General features: G+C 52.6%; 1 pseudogene; it reads right to left on the bottom strand.

Moving 5' to 3' along the window:
• Positions 1–6,901: 6,901 nt before the first annotated feature.
• LOC123806134 lies at positions 6,902–7,497 on the bottom strand (annotated as a pseudogene).
• Positions 7,498–10,087: the final 2,590 nt, after the last annotated feature.

Below are 10,087 nucleotides of genomic sequence, written 5' to 3'. Positions count from 1 at the left end.
TCTATCTTATTGATCTCCATAATGTATATATTTCACTTTTCCCAAGAGAAAGCTGATTTGAGTTACTGGTCTGAAAGATGGGAAGGGCAAGCCTAAGAGGTAGGGAGACTAGGTAGACAGAAGTCTGACTCAGTAACCCAGGCAAGAAATTCGGAGGGTTGGAGCTCAGGTAGAAGTAGCAGTGATGGAGAAAAGCTTACAGGTCTGGGACACATCAAGGAGGTAGAACCCAAAGGGTTTGGGGATTAGATGCAGGGAGAAGTGGAAAAGGAGCCAGAAATAATTCCCAGTGTCTCAGTTCAAGTTGGGGTTGCCTGCGAGTAAAAGAGGCCCCAAATAATTGGTTTAACCAAAACAAAATTGATCTCTCTCACATAAAAATCTGGACATAGGCAGTCCAGGGCTGGCATGGCATTTCTGGCCCACAGAGTGCTCAGGGACCCAGGTCCTTCTAGCCTGTGACTCTGCCTTCTCTAAGGTGTGGTCCTTACCCCTTGGTCCAACCAAGATGGTAGCCGCAACTTCAGCCACCATGTCTTCCTTCCAGCAATAGTGTAAAGGAAGGGGCGAGAAATAAAGTGCAGAGGATACACACCAGCTATCTTTTAAGGAAACTGGAATGGGAGGAGGCAGAATGCGGCGAAAATCAGATGGAGGAGAGAGAGCCAGGGGGTGGCGGCACAGGAGGGAGGACTCGGTGCTCTGGTGGGAAATCAGGGAGGCCTTCATGGGGGAGACGGCATTTAATCTGAACTTTGCATGACATATAGTGTTTCACAGGTAGAGGAGGAAGGTAGGAAAAGGCATGGCCTTTGCCCTTCCAGGCTGTCTCCCTTGTCCCCGCTAACCCCTGCATTTTGTCTATGGAGTACATGCATGCGCACTTGGAGTGATTGTGCTTGAACATGACCTTGCTGTGTTTTGCATTTGTGTGCACACATGGAAGTCAGTGAGTGGTGTGTGTCTTTGTGCAGATGTCCATGTATGTGCCTGTTTGCACATGGGTGCCCTGTGTGTGGGAGTGCTGGGGAGTGGGAGTGGATGTAGGCTAGCTTCCAAACCCATCTGATGAGAAGCCCTGTGACTTCCTGTTCCCGAAGAGGACAGAGGAGGCTAGCTGAGCCAGGGCGGGGGGTGCCGGGCTGCCGCAGTGGCCTTGGGCGGGGAGGAGATGGTGCTGGCTGAGAGGGCCACTCTCATGGAAAGAGGTGGTCCTTTCTCTGGATTGGACAGGGCCTTTTGCATTCCTACCGCCCTTGCTCTCCACATCCAGCCTGCCCCAGGGAAGTGCATAGCCTTAGAAGAAGGTCTGGAGGCAGACCCTGCCCCACTACAGTCAGCCTGCCCCTAGGAGGCAAGAGGGGACAGTATCTGGTGACTCTACCCCTCCTCAGGGTGGGAGAGCATCTCCCAAGCCCCCACAGAACATGTAGGCTCTGGCTAGCATTTCTCTGGAAACATCTCCCCCCACCCCACCGAGCTCATAGAGTATCTCCAAATACTTGTCTGTGTGTGTGAAACTACTCTGGGAAACTACACCCACCTGCCTCTACCCGATAACTATAAGGATTTTGATAAATGATTAAAAATACTTTATTCATGCTGTCCATCTGTGGCTCCCCGCTTACAGCCCCTGGGTGTGTCTTGAGTCCTGTCTTCTGCCTCACGTTTGGGCTTTACACCGGAAGGACTGCAGTTCCTGTCGACTGGGGCCGTGACAGCAGAGCCCCACGTTCTGGACTGGCCCCGGGCTTGTGCTGGCCGCCTGCAGGGAGGGGCACAGAGCAGCACACGTGGCAGTGAGGCAGAGACAGTGAGTGCCTGTGTGCACCGCCCGTTCCAGGGGCTGTGGGGCGGGCAGAGGCCAGGCACAGCCCTGCAAACGCTCAGAGTGTGGGGGTTCCAGGAGCCCAGAGCAGAGAGGGGTTGCTTCTGGCTGGCGAGCCGGGAGAGGTGATACCGAGCAGGTTGCATGTGAGTGGGACCTCGAAGGGAGAGGAGGTGTTTCAACATCGCTGTCTGTACCTCCCAGCTCTCAGTGTCCGGGAGACCTAGCCCTGCCTGGCATAGTCGTCTACCCCATTCACACGTGTGTGAGCTCAGGCCCCAAGACGGTAAGGTGACACAGAGCACCTCTGATTGGGCCTCACCTTTCAATTTGTTGGACTGTTGTTTTTCTCATCAGTTCCACCCCTGCTGGCCGCCCGTGCTGGACCCACCCTGCCCTGCCCTGCCCGTGGGGGTGAGAACCAGGATTCAGAGCCAGCCGGGGCCGAGATGTGAGGGCCTGGACGTGTTCCACGCACTGATCCCAAGTAGGTCCTCCTCCCAACTACCTCAAGACCTGACGTGCCCATCGCTGAGTCACCTCTGACTCTCTACCCATGTCCTTAAACCAGAAATCCAAGAGTCATCCTGGATGAGCTCCCCCGCACCCCCCATAGGCCCCAGCTTACGGCCAGGACACATGTCGAGCACGACTACCCAAACACTTGTTCCCTCGTTCATTCTAACGACGATGCAGTGGAGTTGGTGGCCCAAGTCCAGAGCCGGGGAGGGGCAGAGCTATCTCATTACCACAGGAAGTAGGAGCCACCTGCCTCTCCCCATCCACGTGGCCGCACCATCAGCCCCTTCCTGGGTCACACCAAAAGCCCCTCCCTGGACTGTTTGAGCCCACTCTTGCTCCTCCAGGACATCCCCGATAGGGCAGCCAGCGGGACTCTTCTAAATCATACAGCCAATCGTGTCTTCCCCTCGCTTAAAACCCTTCGGAGTCTCCCTGGTGCCTTCAGGATAGAGTGCAATCCCTTTCACGTAACGCTTGAGGCTGCCTTGCAGAATCTGCCTCCTCCGTGTCGCACACGGCGCCAGTGCCACACCCCTCCCCACACACCCCTGGGGTCTCTTTATTGCCTTCGTACCCCCTGCTCCCCCTGCACCTTCTCCCTCAGCAGTTAGCCCTTAAGCACCTAGAGCAGTGTCAGCCACCCTAGGGGGCCATTGCAGAAAAGGGGAGTTATAAAAGAACACGGTGCATCTGCCGGAAGCCTGGGAGCCTCCTGAGGGTGGGAGCGGTGATTTCGGGGTCGCTAAGTGCAGTGACAAATGTAAATGCATGTGTCACTGATGGAGGAGCGCAGCACGGAGACACCCCGCCTGGGGTGTCCAGCAAAAGCACCTGGAGGTGGAAACCCTTCACTGGAGCCTAGAAGAACGAGCGATGGGAGAAAGGCTGTTACCAAGGATGAAGGAGCGGCCCTTGTTAAAGGTGGGGGGCACCAGAGAGCGAGGTACAGAGAGTCAAAGTCAAGGAGCTCCCAGGGATTACAGCGCCCATTGGGGAGGGGCCAGAGAGGTCCCACTGGCTGTGTGTTGCCGTTTTAGAGGCAGGGTTGTCAGCCGCATCGCACAGAGGAAGAGAGTATCTGAGGCCCAGAAAGGTCATGTGACTGGCTCAAGGTCACAGTTCAGAAGAGTCAGAGCCAACCACATCCTCAATATTCGTGACCCTGCAACTGTGCAGCCCCGAGTGGGTGACGGAGGGGATTGGGACAAGCCCCAGGCCTCACTCAACTGGCCATACTGAGGGCAGGGGGAGGGGTGCCGTCAGCGACCTCAAAGCCAAGGTTGGAAGCTGACCTGGGGAGAGATTCCCTGTGCTCAGTAGTTAAGAGGATTTGAGCTTGTCCTAAGCACGGCTTGGAGAAATAGAAGCTGGTGTACACACTCATAAGTTATGCTTGAATCCTGCTGAGGGCCTGATACCACCGCAAAAGTAGGAACAAACTTGAACTTCAAACTTCTCCTGCCTTGATCTGGCCCCACTTCCAGGCCCAGGGGCAGCTCTCATTGCTGTTGTGGGTTGAAGTAAACCCCTTCACGTAACTTAAGTGAGGATGACTGTTGATTTTTTGAATTATTTAAAAAGGAAGAAAATATCAGGACCTCAGCAGTTCAAGCCATTGGTTTACTGGACACAGGCTGTCCCCAAAATGAGACAGAGCATTTCCCCAAGGACAAGGCTGACATCTGTGTGGGCACTGACCATGAGGGATGTGGCACAGCCTGCCAGAAAACACTCAGAGGTGCTCGAGCTGTTTCCTTCTCCAGCTGTTGCCTGTCGGAGGCTGGAGAGGCTGCTCACACCACACGGGACCCCAGGGCTGCTGCCGAGGCCGTGCTGGCGAACCTTGGAGTTGTTAGACCGGAAGCTGCCTGCAGCTGCATGCAGAAGGAAACGACAGCCTCAAACTGCACGAGGACCTGGAGACCACCTGGCTCCACGTCCTCACTTTCCAGGTGGAAACGTGCGGGCTTTGATGAGGAGGATGATTCGCTTCTGAATCCGGAGAGACTCCGTGGCACGGGCCAAAGCAGAATCCAGGTCTTCCAGACCCCAGACCATCGCCTTTACCGGGCTTAGCAGCTTAGAAGACGGACAAAGATGCGCGGGCTCAGGTTTTTCTTCCCCTCTGGGTGAGAAAAAATGGAATCAGTTTGCTAAACATAAAAGGCTTCCCGGCAGCAGCGAGGAAACAAAGGATATTGGTAGCAGTGAGGATGTTGAGAGGCTCATTGACAAACACCCAGTGTCGTTGCCCAGTGTTCTTTGTGCGCCTGCCGACGGGTGTGTCGGGGACTGCCCTAGCTTTGTGTGATGCTGGTCTGTCATTTGCCCACTCCATGTGACTTAGCGATAAGTGTGGCCCCTCTCAACCGGAAGACCGCCCCCACTCACACTGAGCCTGGAAACTACAGAAAGAAACATCAGATGGAGGTGAGGATGGAGAGGAGAAAAAAGGTCATCGTGTTGAAATGACACCCCGGATCGCCCGGCCCAGCATTTCCTGCAACACGGTCTGTGGGAGGATGGAGAGGGGCCTGTGGTCAAGTGACTTGGAAACTTGGGATTTATTCCCATGAAGCAGGTTTCTTCCTGCAGAGCTTCTCAGGGTTTCTCCTGTATGCCTCATACATTTCTAGAAGAGATACATAACATTATAATGCAGTCTCCCCAACTTTTGTGTCTATGGCGGCAATTTTCTCTTTCTTTTGAATTTTATTTTTTAAACTATATTTTACTGATTATGCCATGACAGTTGTTCTGATTTCCCCCCTTTGCCCCCATCCACCCAGTACCCTCTCCTCCCTCAGATAATCCCCTCTGGTGGCGATTGTCAACCGGTGCGCCACAAGAATTTTTAAAACACGCGGTCCCACCCTAGTTGTTCAGGGACACTGACCTCTTTTCCCTTAGATTGTCAAAGAAAAAATGACACCGGCCGACACAACAATAGCCCTCTGGTGCGAAGGAATCAAAATTATACCTATTTTTTAAAAAGTCAGCACAGTGCACAGGAGGAGAAGGTTTAACAGGGGTCAGGGTGTGTGACCCTAAGTGGCTTGGCGTTTGTAAAGTTTCTGTGAAGTGGAAAATAAATACGTGACCACACAGGAGGGTCTGGTCACACACAAGTGCCTTTGTTCCCTGTGGCGGGTGAAGTGGCGGAGGACCTGGGGGACGTCCAGCCCGGAGCCCCTGGCCATCCTGGTCCCTGCTCCCTGATGAACAAAACTCCGCTTAGACGTAAGGATAACCTGGCATCAAAACTCATTCTTCGGGTTAACAAAACCCTTCGTAAAATGTCATGACGAACTTAGCACCCTTAGGAGAGGTGACTAAGGTGACCGAGGCAGTGTAGAGGGTGACGGTCACTTTCCTTGCTTAGAACTTTATCCTTTTATTTACGATTCTAATGGCCCTGTGGTCAGCCGTGGCATACACAGAAGACTTCTAGGTCAAGGTTACATAACATCTCACCACAAACTAAGAATGCACCGTTTATTTTATGTTATATATTCACACTTTTGAGATCAAGTGGGGCAGCTTTTGTATGACTTGAAACAATTTTCATGGCTGTGAACGAAAAGGGTGGCATGTTGCAGACCGGACAAGCTCTCCAGGGGCTGAATGGCAGGCCCTGCGAGCTCAGGGACCGAAAAGTGACCGCACAGGGCGGTGTGATCACACGTTCCCACCTGGGCAGGTCACGTCCCAGGCCCACAGCTTCCCTAGCAAAGGTCGGTCTTTAACCGTGAGTGAGCTCTGGCCATTGTTCTGCATCTAGGATAACGCACCTTTGAAATGCTAGAGTCCTTTTCGTTTCCAGACCCCTCAGAAGCACAGTCGCTGGCACCAGAGCAGGAGACCACAGAAGCCCTCCTTGCTATCTTGTTCCCCTCCCACCGTCTCCCTGTGCTGCGAATGTTAATTATTAACTACCCTGTACCCGCCAATGTCAAAGAAGCATGTGTCCCTTTGATTTACTTTATAGCCAGAGATTTCCCCACTTTGCTTTCTTCTGCCTCCTTAATCTGTCACCAATGGATTTCCTGTAACTGTCCTTAGGTTTTTCTTTGATTCTAAATGCAGCAAAGGAATTGCGAAACTGCCATTCTCCGGAGCATTTTCTCAATCTGTTGAGCTCTTGCTTCTGGGCATGTTCTCAAAAACTTGGTTCAAATAACTCATATAAAACTTTTCTGTAGGTCTGGGCGTTTGTGGACATGGTGGGGGGGAGGCATTTTAGGTGCCATTGTGATGACAGAAAACTGCATTTTATGCAACACCTGTGAGAATTCCCGTTGACTAGAATTCCACATTTGATTCCATTTAATTAATTATGACTTGTCTGTAGTAGGAGAACTTCTATTTAGCATTTGGCACAATTCTTTGTTTAATTCAGTTAGATCTTATTTGTAAAAGGAAAAAACCCAAATGACTACTTTTTTTTTTTTTTTTTTTTTTTGTGAAAAGCTTTGTTGTTTCCATTTGGTCCAGGGCATGGGAGAGGGCTCCAGGGTGGTTCGAGGCAGCCTAGTGGTTTCATGGAGAGGCTCAGGCGGAAGCCAGACACCAGCGGGTGCAGGGGGGCCCTCTTAAAGTCCTCTGGGCTCCACCGGCTCCTGGTGGTGCTTGAGGGGGAGCCTTCTGAACAGACCCTTGCCCAGCCCAGCCTGGGGGCCGGCCAGCCGGTGCAGGGAGCCAGGGGGCGCCCATCCTCCCGATGAGGTTCCCCTGCTCATCCAGGACGTGGAGCGCCGGGAAGTCACAGAGCTGAGGGGCTGTGCGGGCAGAACCCGGGCCTGCAGGTCCAACAGGGCCTGGGTCAGCAGGTTCTCCACCAGGACCACGGCGGCTTCCATGGTGTCCCGAGTGTCACCCCGCTCATTCTGGGGAGGCCTCTGCATGTCCTGCAAGCGAATGCGGCCACTGCCCTGGTTTTGCATCTTCAAAGAGACCCTGGGTTCCCTCGTGTTTCTCTTCAGCCAGCTCGTGGGAGAGGTGGCCCACACACTCCAGAGCCACCGTGTCGCCGTGGAGGTAGAAGCCCAGAGAGAGGCAGGTGCGGGAGGCCCGCAGATGCGGGGTGACCGAGCTGTTGACGGGGCCTCCATCTCGGCGGAGTGATTCTGATGAACCTGGGAGCTCATGGTTGTCCGGCCATAAGAAGTTACGGTCAAAAGTGGTGTCGGCTGGTCGTGGAGGCGGAGGATGACGGAGCTGGTTCTGAAGCCGGCGGCTGGAGAAGAGGTGGGAGGGTGGCTGGAGGCCAGAAGAAGGGGCGTCCCTGGGGCTGTCCTGTCCAAGCACCCGTTGAAACAAGAGGCAGAGCTGGGGGACTGCCAGGGGCACTGCCAACACTAAGTTCTTTTCCGAGAACTGGATGTTCTTGTCTCCCACCCGGTACCGTAAGAAAAGCTACAGCAAGGAAGATGAAAAGTACAATAAAGTGACGGCAGGCAGGAGGGGTCTTTTCTACCACCAGGCAGTGCATGACGATGAGAAGTGACTGAGCTGCCCTGGAACTCAGGAACCTGAAGTGGAGTAAAGGGAATGCAGTTCCTTCACCCCTGTGAAGGGGGGAGGCTCGGTGAGCCTCAGCGACTCATCTGTGGCTTCTCGAAGCTTGCGGGCCATGCTGAGCACAGCCTTGCCCGCCGTGACCTGGTTGCCATTAAGGGCTGATATATCCTGGCACCGAATCTGCTGTTTAATGTTCACCTATCTTCAGCGATTTCTGTGTTAAAAAAAGGAAGGAAGGAACAGATGCAGGTTCCCTGTGAGCTTCGAGATTTGGTGGTTGGGGGACTTTTCTCAGCTTGGCCATTGTGTGTGTGTGTGTGTGTGTGTGTGTGTGTGTGTGTGTGCGTGTGTGTGTTTAAAATGGCCACACCTGGACGGAAGGCAACAAGACTTCTAAGTGACTGTGTGTACCTGGGGAAAGGACTGTCCCCTACCAGGAGATGTTTTCTGGACCATCCTCTTCCCCTGCAGCAGGTGGCAAGGGCTTGGGACCCATTTGGGACCCTCCTGTGATCCTCATGTACACGCGTGCACACACACGCACATGCCAGTGTTGCACGGGTGGGTGGGGCTGGGGCAGCGTCTGCGGCGAACATGCAGAATGCTTCACGCAGGACATCGCTGGGCTGGGCGCTTTGCCTGGCTCCTCAGCAGCCCCCATTCTGCTTTTGGGAGACAATAATTGAACACATTTATCAATCAGAACAAAAAATGGACATATTCTGGAGTAAAGTGTATGTCATATTTAGTGTAATTTTTAAAGTTTTATTTTTAAAGGCCATTTTAGAGCGGTTTTAGGTTCACAGCAAAGCTGAGCAGAAGGTACAGACACCTTCCCTTCTACATCCTCCCTGCCCCACCGCCTGCACAGCCTCCCGGGCTATCCACATCCCCGAGCAGAACGCGGCATTTGTTACAATTGGTGAGCCTCCGCTGACACATCACTGCCACTCAAAGTCCGCAGTTTACATTAGGGTTCACTCTTGGTGTTTTACATCCTGTAAATCCCCATTTACATTAGGGTTTGGACAAATGTATCAATTGTTGTATCACATAGAATGTTTTCACTGCCCTAAAAATCATGGTTCTCCACCTACTTACCACACCCTGCCTCACATGTTCATTTTTTTTTAATTTTTAGAGAGGGAAGGGAGGGAGAAAGAGAGAGAGAAACATAAATGTTCAGTTGCTGGGGGCCATGGCCTGCAACCCAGGCATGTACCCTGACTGGGAATCGAACCTGCGACACTTTGGTTCGCAGCCCGCGCTCAATCCACTGAGCTACACCAGCCAGGGCACATGTTCATTTTTAACTTCATGGAAATGTTACAACAAGCCAAGCTACTTAAGGGCCTGGACCCCTATCCCTGTTGAACTCATTCACTCTGCTTTGCGTTTGTTAACTTAGGGGAAAGTTTTAGGTTTTTATAACACAGATGTGTATCCATAATCTACTGCTTGAAAACCCTCACATGGGCTCACGTGCATTGGGAAGGACATAAGAAAGAATGAAAAGAAAGAGCGTCCCTCCTCGTACCCTCTTTCCCCAAAGGAAACCAACATAGATCGTTCTTTCTAGATTTAACGTTAACACACAGCATGTGTACATGTAGGAAATTTGAATCTCAGTCCACAACAAATATGCTTTTATTTTAAAAACAAACTTATTTTTTATTTTCTAAAACCAAAGTGCTGTATATGCTTAGTGCATTAAGTAAAAACTATACATTAAAAAAAACCCTAAGAAAAAGGGTACCAACTTCATGTTATGGTCTGTGGGTTCTCCCTGCTGGGTCTGTCGTGCTTTGGGGACCCATGGGGCAGGGGTGGGTGCCCACCCATCATGCCATTTGGGGTCTTATTTTCTATGATAAGCCCACATCTTGACAGGTTGGCGGTAATGGTAACTACCTTCTCCCATCCCCAAGAATCGTGTTGCCTGTTATACTTTTGGGGTTTGCTGAGGGGACACTTGGCCCTCGGTTTTCCATTCTCCCAGGGGATCTTCGAGGTGCCCGGTGTGCTAATCCTCAGGTGGTCCTCCACCACTTCCAGGGCAAGCTCAGGACGCGGGACTCCGCCAGCCCGCCCATGTACTCCTTTGCGTAGCTGTGCCGTTGGGCCTGGCCTCCCTCAGATCCTGCAGCCTCGTGGGCATCGCTGCTGGAACCTGGGACCCTCCTCCTTTCTGCTGATTTGCTGTCCACTCACTCCATC

This window comes from Phyllostomus hastatus, unplaced genomic scaffold (genome assembly GCF_019186645.2).
Source record: "Phyllostomus hastatus isolate PE091 unplaced genomic scaffold, TTU_PhHast_1.1 phas_scaffold_345, whole genome shotgun sequence".
NCBI classification, from domain to species: Eukaryota; Metazoa; Chordata; class Mammalia; order Chiroptera; family Phyllostomidae; genus Phyllostomus; species Phyllostomus hastatus.
This window is presented reverse-complemented; position numbering and strand designations above follow the sequence as displayed.